Below are 13,934 nucleotides of genomic sequence, written 5' to 3' on the forward strand. Positions count from 1 at the left end.
CATCAGGGGACAATGAGGGAAAAACACTGTCCTTCCACATGCAAAAGACATTTTACCCCTCTCAGCTTTCATTGTTTTCTTTTTTTTTAACCCCTCTACGTTTTAGTTTCTTCACCTGAAAAGTAATATTAGAAACTTCTGCCTGAGATCTAAAATATCTGAGTAGAATTTCTAATATCCTGGGTCCAAATACCTGGTTTTAGTGAAAGTAGAAACAAAACTCAAGTTCATAATATTTCCTTGTTAGCATAGGTACAAGTATGATGGTGACATTGATTAAAATACAAAATTAAACTACTGTATTTTCCAACTAATGGGGCACAATATTCTTGTAAAAACGAAGCAAGCTTTGGGCAGTTCTGTTGTCCTGGGCTTTCTTACTTTTCTTTTTTAGCAATTGCTGACTAGGAAAGTAGAAACCAACATAGAGAGGGGAGAAAGAATATCTAGAGTGTGAGTGTAAAGTGTGATTGGGATTGTAGAGATACAGAGATAGAGAACAACGTATATGTCCAGCCCCTCTGTATTCCAGGGTGTTCACATACATGCCGTGAACTGGGAAACTGGCATATTCCATAAATTGAGGGGTTTATATTTTTATTCTCATTTTCTAAATTGAGCATGCTATATATACGCTATAGAGGTGGTCATTTAAAAAAGCCATCCCATGGGTTAGATTTTTAAATGCCTTGTATGGAATTAGCAGAGCACTATTTATGTCATTGATAACATTTGTTGATACCATCATCTCCATTTTTCAGCTGAAGAAACAAATTCAAAATGGTTGTGAGTTCAGGACTGAGTGATGCACCCAGAGCTGGCAGCGCTGGAAATAAAAACCCAGAGCACCTTTACTACTATCTGATTCCCTGCTGACACTCTTTTAAATGAAATTCACAATTTCTAATAGGGAAAGCAGAGGCTGTAGGAGGAAGAAGGTGGACCAGGTGGAGTCTTTACATTCTCTCTCTCTCTCTCTCTCTCTCTCTCTGGTTCTGGTGATCTGGGCATTCTGTTCTGTTCCAGGATCATAATGACTCCTGCAACAGTCCAGCCCCTTTGGGATTTGAGGGGACTACAGCTTTTAGGCCCCGATTTCTTGGTCAGTGCTTGACTGAACATTAGAATCACCTGGGGAATATTTTAAAAATCATCCCCAAAAGGCCACACCTGAAACCAGTGAATTAAGCTAGGCTGTCCTGCAGCAGGACCCAGGCATCAATATATTTTAGAGCTCTCAGGTGATTTCAATGTGCAGCCAAAGTTGAGAACCACTTCCTCTAGGTCAGTACTTCTCAAACTTAAAATATTACTCATCTAGGGATCTTAAATGCAGGTCTCGAGATGGGGCTCAAGATTCTGCGTATCTAGCAAGCTCTCAGATGATGTCTCTGATGGTGGTCTGACTACTACACTTTAGGTAGCAAGAATCGAGACTACAGCAGTGATTCACAAGCCATCAAACCACTAGGGAAACTTGGAATAAACAGAGACGTCAGTGCCTCACTCCAACCCATTAAAAACAACTTCCTCTGTTGGGTATAATTTTTGTTGTTTATGGACCTCTTGAGATGAACAAATCACCACCAACAAATTCCAAGTAATCCAGGCAGCCTGAGGATGGATGATACATGTGGCCCTACTGCCTCCTAAGATGTTTCAAGCCTGTTTACCCTGTGTGGTCATGACATGTAAGAAAGAGCACTTACTTCCTTAGCTGAGGGTGATCCATAACCTGACCCACATAGGATGTAGACATCTCCTTCTGGACTTGGGAGACCTGAACTATGTAATTTTGGCCAGTACTCTTGAACTCTCCATGCTTTAGTTACCTTCTCTTTCTACCTCCCCCCTCCCCACAGCCCCTGTGTCTCATGGAGGTACTATGAGAGTAAATGACACAGGACAAGGAGTTGGGGTGGGGTTGGAGGGCAGAAAGAGGAGAATCACATGACAAACGATGTGATGAGAGTTCGTTGCCTGGACTGTCCGGCTCTGGTTTGGCAGTTCCTTGCCAGCACAACTTCTGCACTGGATCCACTTTCCCGCCATCTGACCGTGCTTCTGGGAGAGGCCCCACCTCACTGTGACTCGGAGTTTTGTGGGGGCCAGGCGTCCAAGAGGATTGAGGTTTGCTTGATACGTGGCATGTGCAAGACTCCTGAGGATGACTCCAGAACTGTGGGCCTCTGGCATCCAGGTCATTGAGGGACTGGAAGACTGCAGACTACATTCCCAAATCCATTGCCAGCTGGTCTAAGTATGGGATTTATTAAGATATATACCCAAGAGTGGAATTGCTGGATCAAACATCCTCTCCACCAGGAAGCCTACACAAGCCCCAGAACCAACCTTACCCACTGGGGGCAGACACCAAAAACAATGGGAACTATGAACCTGTACCCTGTGAAAAGGAGACCCCAAACACAGTAAGTTAAGCAAAATGAGAAGACAGAGAAATAAGCAGATGAAGGAGCAAGGTAAAAACCCACCAGACCAAAAAAATGAAGAGGAAATAGGCAGCCTACCTGAAAAAGAATTCAGAGTAATGATAGTAAAGATGATCCAAAATCTTAGAAATAGAAAGGAGAAAGTACAAGAAATGTTTAACAAGGACCTAGAAGAACTAAAGAGCAAACAAACAATGATGAACAACACAGTAAATGAAATTATAAATTCTCTAGAAAGAATCAGTAGCAGAATAAATGAGGCAGAAGAACAGATAAGTGACCTGGAAGATAAAATAGTGGAAATAACTACCATACAGCAGAATAAAGAAAAAAGAATGAAAAGAATTGAGGACAGTCTCAGAGACCTCTGGGACAACATTAAACATATCAACATTCGAATTATAGGGGTCCCAGAAGAAGAAGAGAAAAAGAAAGGGTCTGAGAAAATATTTGAAGAGATTATAGTTGGAAACTTCCCTAACATGGGAAAGGAATAGTCAAACAATTTCAGGAAGCACAGAGAGTTACATACGGGATAAATCTAAGGAGAAACATGCCAAGACACACATTAATCAAACTATCAAAAATTAAATACAAAGAAAAAATATTAAAAGCACCATGGTGAAAGCCACAAATAACATACAAGGGAATCCCCATAAGGTTAACAGCTGATCTTCCAGCAGAAACTCTACAAGCCAGAAGGGAGTGGCAGGACATATTTAAAGTGATGAAAGGGAAACACCTACAACCAAGATTATGCTACCTAGCAAGGACCTCATTCAGATTTGATGGAGAAATTAAAATATTTACAGACAAGCAAAAGTTAAGAGAATTCAGCACCACCAAACCAGTTTAACAACAAATGCTAAAGGAACTTCTCTAGGCAGGAAACACAAGAGAAGGAAAAGACCTACAATAACAAAGCCAAAACAATTAAGAAAATGGTAGTAGGAACATACATATCTATAATCACCTTAAATGTAAATGGATTAAACACTCCAACCAAAAGACACAGACTGGCTGAATGGATACAAAAACAAGACCCATATATATGCTGTCTACAAGAGACCCACTTCAGACCTAGGGACACATACAGACTGAAAGTGAGGGGATGGAAAAAGATATTCCATGCAAATGGAAATCAAAAGAAAGCTGGAGTAGCAATTCTCATATCAGACAAAATGGACTTTTAAATAAAGACTATTACAAGAGACAGAGAAGGACAGTACATAATGATCAAGGGATCAATCCAAGAAGAAGATATAACAATTATAAATATTTATGCATCCAACATAGGAGCACCTCAATACATAAGGCAAATGTTAACGGCCATAAAAGGGAAATCAACAGTAACACAATCACAGTAGGGGACTTTTAACACCCCACTTTCACCAATGGACAGATCACCCAAAATGAAAATAAGTAAGGAAACATAAGCTTTAAATGACACATTAAGCAAGATGGACTTAATTTATATTTATAGGACATTCCATCCAAAAACAACAGAATACACTTTCTTCTCAAGTGCTCATGGAACATTCTCCAGGATAGATCATATCTTGGGACACAAATCAAGCCTTGGTAAATTTAAGAAAATTGAAATCATATCAAGTATCTTTTCCGACCACAGCACCATGAGGCTAGATATCAATTACAGGAAAAAATCTGTAAAAAATACAAACACATGGAGGCTAAACAATAGGTTACTAAATAACCAAGACATCGCTGAAGAAATCAAAGAGGAAATCAAAAAATACTTAGAATCAAATGACAGTGATTTGACCCAAAACCTGTGGGATGCAGCAAAAGCAGTTCTAGGAGGGAAGTTTATAGCAATACAATCCTACCTCAAGAAACAAGAAAAATCTCAAGTAAACAACCTAACCTTACACATAAAGCAATTAGAAAAAGAAGAACAAAAAAAAAATACAAACCAAAGTTAGCAGAAGGAAAGAAATCATAAAGATCAGATCAGAAATAAATGAAAAAACAAAGAAAAAAAAAGAAAGAAATGAAAAAGAAATGAAGGAAACAATAGCAAAGATCAATAAAACTAAAAGCTGGTTCTTTGAGAAGATAAACAAAATTGATAAACCATTAGCCAGACTCATCAAGAAAAAAAAGGAGAAGACTCAAATCAACAGAAGTAGAAATGAAAAAGGAGAAGTAACAACTGACACTGCAGAAATACAAAGGATCGTGAGAGAGTACTACAAGCAACTATATGCCAATAAAATGGACAACCTGGAAGAAATGGACAAATTCTTAGAAAAGCACAACCTTCTGAGACTGAACTGGGAAGAAATAGAAAATATAAACAGACCCATCACAAGCACTGAAATTGAAACTGTGATTAAAAATCTTCCAACAAACAAAAACCCAGAACCAGATGGCTTCACGGGTGAATTCTATCAAACATTTAGAGAAGAGTGAACACCTGTACTTCTCAAACTCTTCCAAAATATAGCAGAGGGAGGAACAGTCCCAAAATCATTCTACGAGGCCACCATCACGCTGATACCAAAACCAAACAAAGATGTCACAAAAAAAGAAAACTACAGGCGAATATCACTGATGAACAGAGATGCAAAAATCCTCAACAACATACTAGCAAACAGAACACAACAGCACATTAAAAGGATCATACAGCATGATCAAGTGGGGTTTATCCCAGGAATGCAAGGATTCTTCAATATACGCAAATCAGTCAATCAATGTGATACACCATATTAACAAATTGAAGGAGAAAAACCATATGATAATCTCAATAGATGCAGGAAAAGCTTTCGACAAAATTCAACACCCATTTATGATAAAAATTCTCCAGAAAGTAGGCATAGAGGGAACTTATCTCAACATAATAAAGGCCATATATGACAAACCCACAGCCAACATCATTCTCAATGGTGAAAAATTGAAACCATTTCCACTAAGATCAGGAACAAGACAAGGTTGCCCACTCTCACCACTATTATTCAGCATAGTTTTGGAAGTTCTAGCCACAGCAATCAGAGAAGAAAAAGAAATAAAAGGAATACAAATTGGAAAAGAAGAAGTAAAACTGTCACTGTTTGCAAATGACATGATACTATACTTGAGAATCTATACTTGAGAATCTGCAAGATGCTACCAGAAAACTACTATAGCTAATCAATGAATTTGGTAGAGTAGCAGGATACAATATTAATGCACAGAAATCTCTTGCATTCCTATACACTAATGATGAAAAATCTGAAAGGGAAATTAAAGAAACACTCTCATTTACCATTGCAACAAAAAGAATAAAATACCTAGTAATAAACGTACCTAAGGAGACAAAAGACCTATATGCAGAAAACTATAAGACACTGATGAAAGAAATTAAAGATGATACAAGCAGATAGAGAGATATACCATGTTCTTGGATTGGAAGAATCAACATTGTGAAAATGATTATACTACCCAAAGCAATCTACAGATTCAATGCAATACCTATCAAACTACCAACGGCATTTTTCCCAGAACTAGAACAAAAAATTGCACAATTTGTATGGGAACACAAAAGACCCCAAATAGCCAAAGCAATCTTGAGAAAGAAAAACTGAGCTGGAGGAATCAGGCTCCTGGACTTCAGACTATACTACAAAGCTACAGTAATCAAGACAATATGATACTAGCACAAAAACAGAAATATAAATCAATGGAACAAGGTAGAAAGCCCAGAGAAAAACCCACGCACATAGGGTCACCTTATCTTTGATAAAGGAGGCAAGAATATACAATGGAGAAAAGACAGCCTCTTCAATAAGTGGTGGTGGGAAAACTGGAGAGCTACATGTAAAAGAATGAAATTAGAACACTGCCTAACACCATACACAAAAATAAGCTCAAAATGGATTAAAGACCTAAATATAAGGCCAGACACAATAAAACTCTTAGAGGAAAACATAGGAAGAACACTCTTTGACATAAATCACAGCAAGATCCTTTTTGACCCACCTCCTAGCGAAATGGAAATAAAAACAAAAATAGACAAATGGGACCTAATGAAACTTAAAAGCTTTAGCACTGCAAAGGAAACCATAAACAAGACGAAAAGACAACCCTCAGAATGGGAGAAAATATTTGCAAATGAAGCAACAGACAAAGGATTAATCTCTGAAATATACAAGCAACTTATGCAGCTTAATATCAAAAAGCAAACAACCCATTCCAAAAATGAGCAGACCTAAATAGACATTTCTCTGAAGAAGATATACAGATTGCCAACAAACACATGAAAGGATGCTCAACATCCCTAATCATTAGAGAAATGCAAATCAAAACTACAATGAGGTATCACCTCACACCGGTCAGAACGGCCATCATCAAAAAATCTACAAACAATAAATGCTGGAGAGGGTGTGGAGAAAAGGGAACCCTCTTGCACTGTTGGTGGGAATATAAATTGATACAGCCACTATGGAGAACAGTATGGAGGTTCCTTAAAAAAGTAAAAATAGAACTACCATATGACTCAGCAATCCCCCTACTGGGCATATACCCTGAGAAAACCATAATTCAAGAAGAGTCATGTACCACAGTGTTCATTGCAGCACTATTTACAATAGCGAGGACATGGAAGCAACCTAAATGTCCATCGACAGGTGAATGGATAAAGAAGATGTGGCACATATATACAATGGAATATTACTCAGCCATAAAAAGAAACGAAATTGAGTTATTTGTAGTGAAGTGGATGGACCTAGAGTCTGTCATACAGAGTGAAGTAAGTCAGAAAGAGAAAAACAAATACCTTATGCTAACACATATATATGGAATCTAAAAACAAATGATTCTGAGGAACCTAGGGGCAGAACAGGAATAAAGACGCAGACGTAGGGAATGGACTTGAGGACACGGGGAGGGTGAAGGGTAAGCTGGGACGAAGTGAGAGAGTGGCATGGACATATATACACTACCAAATGTAAAATAGATAGCTAGCGGGAAGCAACCGCATAGCACAGGGAGATCAGCTCGGTGCTTTGTGACCACCTAGAGGGGTGGGATGGGGAGGGTGGGAGGGAGACACAAGAGGGAGGAGATAGGGGATATATGTATATGTATAGATGATTCACTTTGTTATAAAGCAGAAACTAACACACCATTGTAAAGCAATCATACTCCAACAAAGATGTAAAAAAAAAAAAAAATTCTGTGATGAGCTCTGTGCTAGTACAAAGAATGGGAGCTCCAAAGTGCCATGAAGTCCAGACACTGCTTGGGGGGCAAAGGACGAACAGTTGCCCAGGACAAAGCAGAGGAGTCTCTTTGTCTTTGAGCTCTGATGCCTCCCTTTATTCTCAGTGACCCTCATGCTCATGCGCTTCTCCCATGATTCCCCAAGGACCAAAGTGACCTCTCTCATAGTCCTTCCAGAATCCCTCCACTTGATTTACTTTATGGAGGTGGATGCCTCCCAGCCTGTCCCAGCCATTTGCATTTGACAGACGTATATTAGTGGTACAAGATTGAGCTATGAAATGGAGCAGGTGTTTTATGTGACTGCAGTCAGATTTCAGTTGGGGCTGTAGTCGTCTGAAAGCATGATTGGGCTGGACCACCAAGATGGCTCCCTCACATGGCTGGCTGTTGAGGCTGGCTGTCATCTGGGAGCTCATCTGGGGCTGTCAACCAACATGTGGCCTGTCCATGAGACTTGAGCTTTTCACAGCATGGTGGCTTATTTCTGAGGGAGAGAGAGTGTTCCAAGGGCAAGCATTCCAGGCAGAAGTTACAAGGCTTGTGATGACTACCTTTGGAAGTTCCAGGATGTCACTTTTGCTTTATTCTATTGATCAAGTCACTATAGTCAGCCTACTTCAAGGGGAGGGGAATTAGACTCTATTTCTTGATGGTGTGTGACAAGACCACTTTGTAAAACAGCATGCTGGATGGGTGATATGGTTGTGACCATCTTTGGAAAATGGATAAAACTCTATAGAACCCTACCTAAAAATGTCAGCTCCCTGCCCTGATGCTTCCCATGTCCCTTTCCTGCTTTATTTTAAAAATCTCTAAGAATACATAGCAAATAGTAGGCACTCAATATGACAACTAATTCCAAAATACGTTGAGTGACTTATCAATCAAATAATAATATCTCAGGTGCTGTAATCGGCACAGGGGCTGTGCACCTAGTACAGTGCTTTGCCCTTTTAGAGCCTCAATACATGTGTGATGGATTACCAAACTTAAAAATGAGTAGAAAATAAAAACATCTCAGTGCCTAATAAAAACCAGTCACTGTCAAGAGCTTAGACTATAGCAGCATTCAATTTTCCTACAGTCCAACATTTCATACATTACACAGCCCTAAACCACTGTTTGTTTGAAGACTTTGGTCTTTCATACTTTAGCTGAGAGCCAGTGACTTCGATCTGTCATACAGCGGCAGAGCCACTGGGAAAAATGGCCTGCGCCCAGCCAAAGCCACAAAGCAGAGTGTTTGCGGACCAAGGTCTATGGCATCAAAGAAAGCTAGGTGGTCAGGTTGGGGTGCCCCCCTCAGCTCAATCCTCTTAGCCCTGAGGGACTTGGGATGGGTATTGGGAGGTAAAGCACCTCTTTGTGCCTCCCATTTCCTCACCCTTTTCTCAATGGACTTTGGCTATGGCCTTTGGAAGCTAGGTCTTCCCATTGGATTCGGCTTTTGTATGTTTAAGTAGAAAAACTTTTCCCATGCTGTGTTCAAAAACATATTATCTTTATTCTTAACTTAGTTTATGGTTTAATTTTTAGTATTGAGATCAGTAAACAGTTTGGACTTATTTTGATATATACTGGAAGAGAATTTTAAAAATCTTTCCCAAATGTTTACCCAAATGTCCTGACACCATTTAATAATCTATCCTTTCCCATTGATTCATGATGCCATTTTTATCTTATACTTTTTAGTGGTTTTGAAGCAAGAGAACAACAAATCTATGTTTTAGAAAGAGTACTGATTGCAAGAGATAGGGGCAGCATACTTGCTGCTAGAGCCACATCAGATGTTAATTTGAGAAACACAAGGTGTTGGTCGGTTTGGAGCCTTTCCTCTGGGAGCGGGCACTGGTGCTGGGGTGGAGGGGCAGGGGAGGTTCAAGCAGAAAAGCTGAGCTCACAGTGTGGTCTGTGGACTTCCAGGGTCCAAGGCGCTTTCAGCGGCTCTGAGAGGTCAAACACATTTTCACAAAAATACTAAGAGGTTATTTTACTTTTTCACTGTGTTAACATTTGCACTGACAGTACAAAAGCAGCAGTGGGTTTTTACTTACCAGCAGTTTTCTGCTGATAACTCAGCATGAATCAAGGCAGTGGCACCAAACTGTGCTAATAACAGTCATTGTGTTCTTCACTGTCATGCACTCACAGTAAAAGAAAGAAAAAGGAAGAAAGAAAGCCAGTTTCAAGGAGAATGCTCTTGATGAGGCAGTAAAAAGCATTAATTTTATTAAATCTCCATCCTTGAGTATTCATCCTTTTAATATTCTGTGTGACAAAATGGGAACTGCACATAAAGCACTTCTGCGTGCTGAAGGACAGTGTTTTCTCAGGGAAAAGCACCGTGTGTTTGTTTGAGTTTCAAGCTGAAATAGCTGCTTTTTCACGGAACACCACATTTACTTCAGGGAAGGACTGACAAACATGGTTACCCAGCCTTGAGTATTTTCTCTTAAATGAATGAAGCAAGCTTGTCACTTCAAGGCAATAATCTGGCTGTATTTGTTGCCACTGACAAAATATGAGTGCTCAAGAAGAAATCAAAATTTTAGAAAACCTGTATCCACTACTCATTTTCCTCCTTTTTCTTACATCATGAGTTTGACAGTTTCCCTAAACTTAATGACTTTTCAGATGAGATTAATAGTGATATTAATGAATATGGATTTTTAAACATTGTATAATTAAGTGAGTTAACTTTTTGAAGATCTGCATAATTCAGTAGACCAGTATTTTTCAGATAATTGGTGCATGATGTTACAAAGTCATGCATGGGTAAAAGAGCCATTTAAAGTGCAAGATAGGCTATTGGATTTTAGCCTAACAGCGTATGAAAATTCATATGATTTCAGGTTCCACATTGCAGCTAACATTTTTGTTATTTGAATTGTGGGCAATTTATTTGTTTTTAACTGTAAAATATGCATAACATAAAATATGCATAACATAAAATTTATTAACCATTATTAAATGTATAGTTGAGTTGCATTAAGTACATTTACATTGTTATGCAATTATCACCACCCTCCATCTCCAGAACTTTTTCATCATCTCATACTGAAACTCCATTCCCATGAAACAATAACTCCCCATTCCCCTCTCCCACCAGGATCTGAAAAAGCTATTAAAATATGTCCCCCTTTTCTGGGACTTCCCTGGTTGTGCAGTGGTTAAGAATCCGCCTGCCGATGCAGGGGACATGGGTTCGATCCCTGGTCCGGGAAGATCCCACATGCCGTGGAGCAACTAAGCCCATGCGCCACAACTACGGAGCCTACGCTCTAGAGCCCGCGAGCCACAACTACTGAGCCCGTGCGCCACAACTACTGAAGCCCACGTGCCTAGAGCCCATGCTCCGCAATGAGAAGCCATCACAATGAGAAGCCCACGCACTGCAACGAAGAGTAGCCCCCACTTGCTGCAACTAGAGAAAGCCCGCGTGCAGCAACGAAGACCCGACACAGCCAAAAAAAAGAAAAAAAATGTTTCCCTTTTCTAACTATATGTCTGTGTGAGGCTGGATTTTCTTCATATACTTCAATTTAGACAACTTATCACAACAGATTGAATGCAGAAGCTGATATAAGGAGTGATCTGCATTAGTTTCCCATTACTGTGTAACAGATATCCACAACCACAGCAGCTTAAAACAACACGCGCTTATCAGTTTCCAGGAGTCAGGAGTCTGGGTTCAGGTGAGCTTCTCAGGGTCTTTGCTCAGGGTCTCACAAGGCTAAAATCAAGACATTACCCAGAGGTGCAATCTTAACTGAGGTTCAGGGATCCTCAACCAAGTGCGTTGGTTATTGGCCGAATGCAGTTGGCAAAATTTGTAACACCAAAGTCCCTGGCTCACTGTTGGCCAGGGACTGCTCTCAGCAACCAGAGGCTACCCACAAGTCCTTGGCACGTGACAACATTGGTCCTTGCCTCTCACAACACTGCAGCTCACTTCTCCAAAGCCAGCAGGAAAACTTACTCCAGGGATTTCCCTGGAGGTCCAGTGGTTAAGACTCCGCACTCCCAATGGAGGGGGCCCGGGTTCTAACCCTGGTCAGGGAACTAGATCCCGCATTCTGCAACTGCAGATCCCACATGCCACAACTAAGACCTGGCACAGCCAAATAAATAAATAAATATTTTTTAAAAACCCTTCAGTCTGCTATGATGGAGTCTTGTATAATATAGTGTAATCATGGGAGTGACTATATCCTCACCTTTGCCAGATTATTTTGGCAAGAAGCAAGTAACAATAAATGGAGTATGACCTTTAAAAATTGTGAATCACTAGGTTGTACCCCTGAAACTTATGTCATATTGTACATCGACTATACCTCAATAAAAAAAAAGAAGCAAGTAACAGTTTCTCCCTCATTCACTTGACTCATTGGGGTCACCTTAGGGTGTGTCCATCATTCCAGACATTAAAGATACGTGCAAAAATGTAAAACAATGCCACTCTTCTTCCTATTTAAAAAATGTGTAATTAAAAGTATGTTATTCATGCTAATATGTAATGAGTTTCTAGTTGTTATTTTAAATCAATTAGTAAAGCATTATACTTTTCAATTTAGTGTCTAATAAAGTAAATATTGATAGATATAATCCACATAAACAACAGCTCTTTGGGCTCTTTAATAGATTTTAAGAGTATAACGTGTCCTGGGAGAACTGTTAATATAATTAATCCTAATGGCAAACAGATTATGAACACCAAATAGCTGGAGTTTTCCAAATGCTTTTGCTGACCCACAGAAATACATGTTACGTTGTGACCCAGTATACGTATACGTATGCATATACATATATACACAGATGCATAACCAAGGCAAAAGTTTCATGAAGTAATGCTTATTCTTATGTGTAGTGCACATTTCTACTCGATTGTTTGTCTTCTGAAAGTTCCTGGTCACAGTCCAACACATTGATTTCATAAACCACTCAATGGGTCAGGACCTGAAGTCTGAAAATTCTGACTGATCATTAGAACCACCTGAAAAGCATTTAAAAATACAGATTTCCAGGGCTAATAACTCTTTATATGAACAGGCAAGGTCAAGGAAAGAGTGAATCTATGTTTCTCCTCCCTTGAAACACTGCTGTGAGAACAAGGCTGGGTTGTTATTTTTCTGATGATTAACTGATTTTGACCACTGAAGGACTGAGTCATGAGAGGTACACATTCTGTGTTATTCAGCAGCAGACAATGAATTCTAAGCAGAAGTGTCTCCAGGCAAAGAGAAGAGGTTACTGAAGTGTCCAGGGCTGTGCTTCTGGCAGCTCTGAGTTTGCTACATTGTTCCTGGTGGGTAGGATCCTGCTGGGAAAGAATCAGTTTTCCAGGAATCCAGAGAAGTAGGTTCAAGTCACTGCCACAAAGGCGGGAGGCCTCTGCAGCCGATGAGAAGGGGGTTCACGTTCTGGTATGACCTTGGAAAAGTCATGAACGATCCAAACCTCTGCCTCCTAATCCATAAAGTGGGAAGAAAAGTGCCTGTCTGGCTGTGTCATTTGTGCGGGTCAGTGAGGTGCTGGTGCCTGGCACACGCTGTGAGTGTCCCAAGACGGCAGGTGGTTTCCTTGCTGCCCTTGGCGGTGGTTTGCCATTTGAAGTTGTCCAAGTCACTGAGGTCCCGGGCACACTGGAAACAGTGCTGCTGGCTCGTCTACCTCCCAGGGTTGGTGTGAAGGTCAAATGAGAAAATGGACAGAAGGAGGAAAATGTGATGTGCCGTTAAGAGGAGGCGCCCAGAACAGAGCTGGGGAACAGAACCTATGCCGTGGCGACAGGCCCTGGGTACCCAGAGGTTAGGTGAGCAGGTGCAGAGCAAGAGCACACACGCGCCACATGTCCCAGCAAGGAGCCTCTGAACACGTGGGGTGGGACGCAGAGAGTATCCCCCTTCTGGTTGCAGGCGCTTTGTGTGCCTTAATCTCAACTCATTCCACCACAACAATGTCATGGAAATATTACTACTCAAATGAGAAAACTGAGACTCAACCAGGGTGAATAACCGGCCAAGGTCACGCAGCTTGTAGATGACACGGTAGATGCCCCACTTGTGCAGCTGGGAGAGGATGGGATGCTGCAGCAGCCGCTGCCCAAACTTGCCGATGGGGGTGCCCTGGCCGCTTGGGGCTGGGAGGACCGGTGCTCTGCTCACCCGTGGGGACCCGGCAGCCAGCTGGATGGGCCCTCTAGCTGAGCCTCCCATGACCACCAGGGGGCATTCGTGGGACCTTCTGCAGATGAGGAGCTTG

The 13,934-nt window shown here is 40.8% G+C and overlaps 1 protein-coding gene across 10 annotated transcripts in view; it reads left to right on the forward strand.

Moving 5' to 3' along the window:
- Positions 1-13,934, forward strand: part of LOC309665651 (uncharacterized protein) — a 61,488-nt gene that overhangs the window by 35,816 nt on the left and 11,738 nt on the right. Inside the window, exon 7 of one of the 10 annotated variants that reach the window (XM_082472278.1) lies at positions 762-8,707. The exons of the other annotated variants lie outside the window; for them this stretch is intronic. The gene's annotated coding sequence lies outside the window, so the exon portion shown is untranslated. Of the gene's footprint in view, positions 1-761; positions 8,708-13,934 lie in introns of those variants that run through there. 10 annotated transcript variants of the gene reach the window in all.

Source organism: Balaenoptera physalus (genome assembly GCF_965194825.1).
Source record: "Balaenoptera physalus genome assembly, chromosome: 1".
Classification (NCBI taxonomy): domain Eukaryota; kingdom Metazoa; phylum Chordata; class Mammalia; order Artiodactyla; family Balaenopteridae; genus Balaenoptera; species Balaenoptera physalus.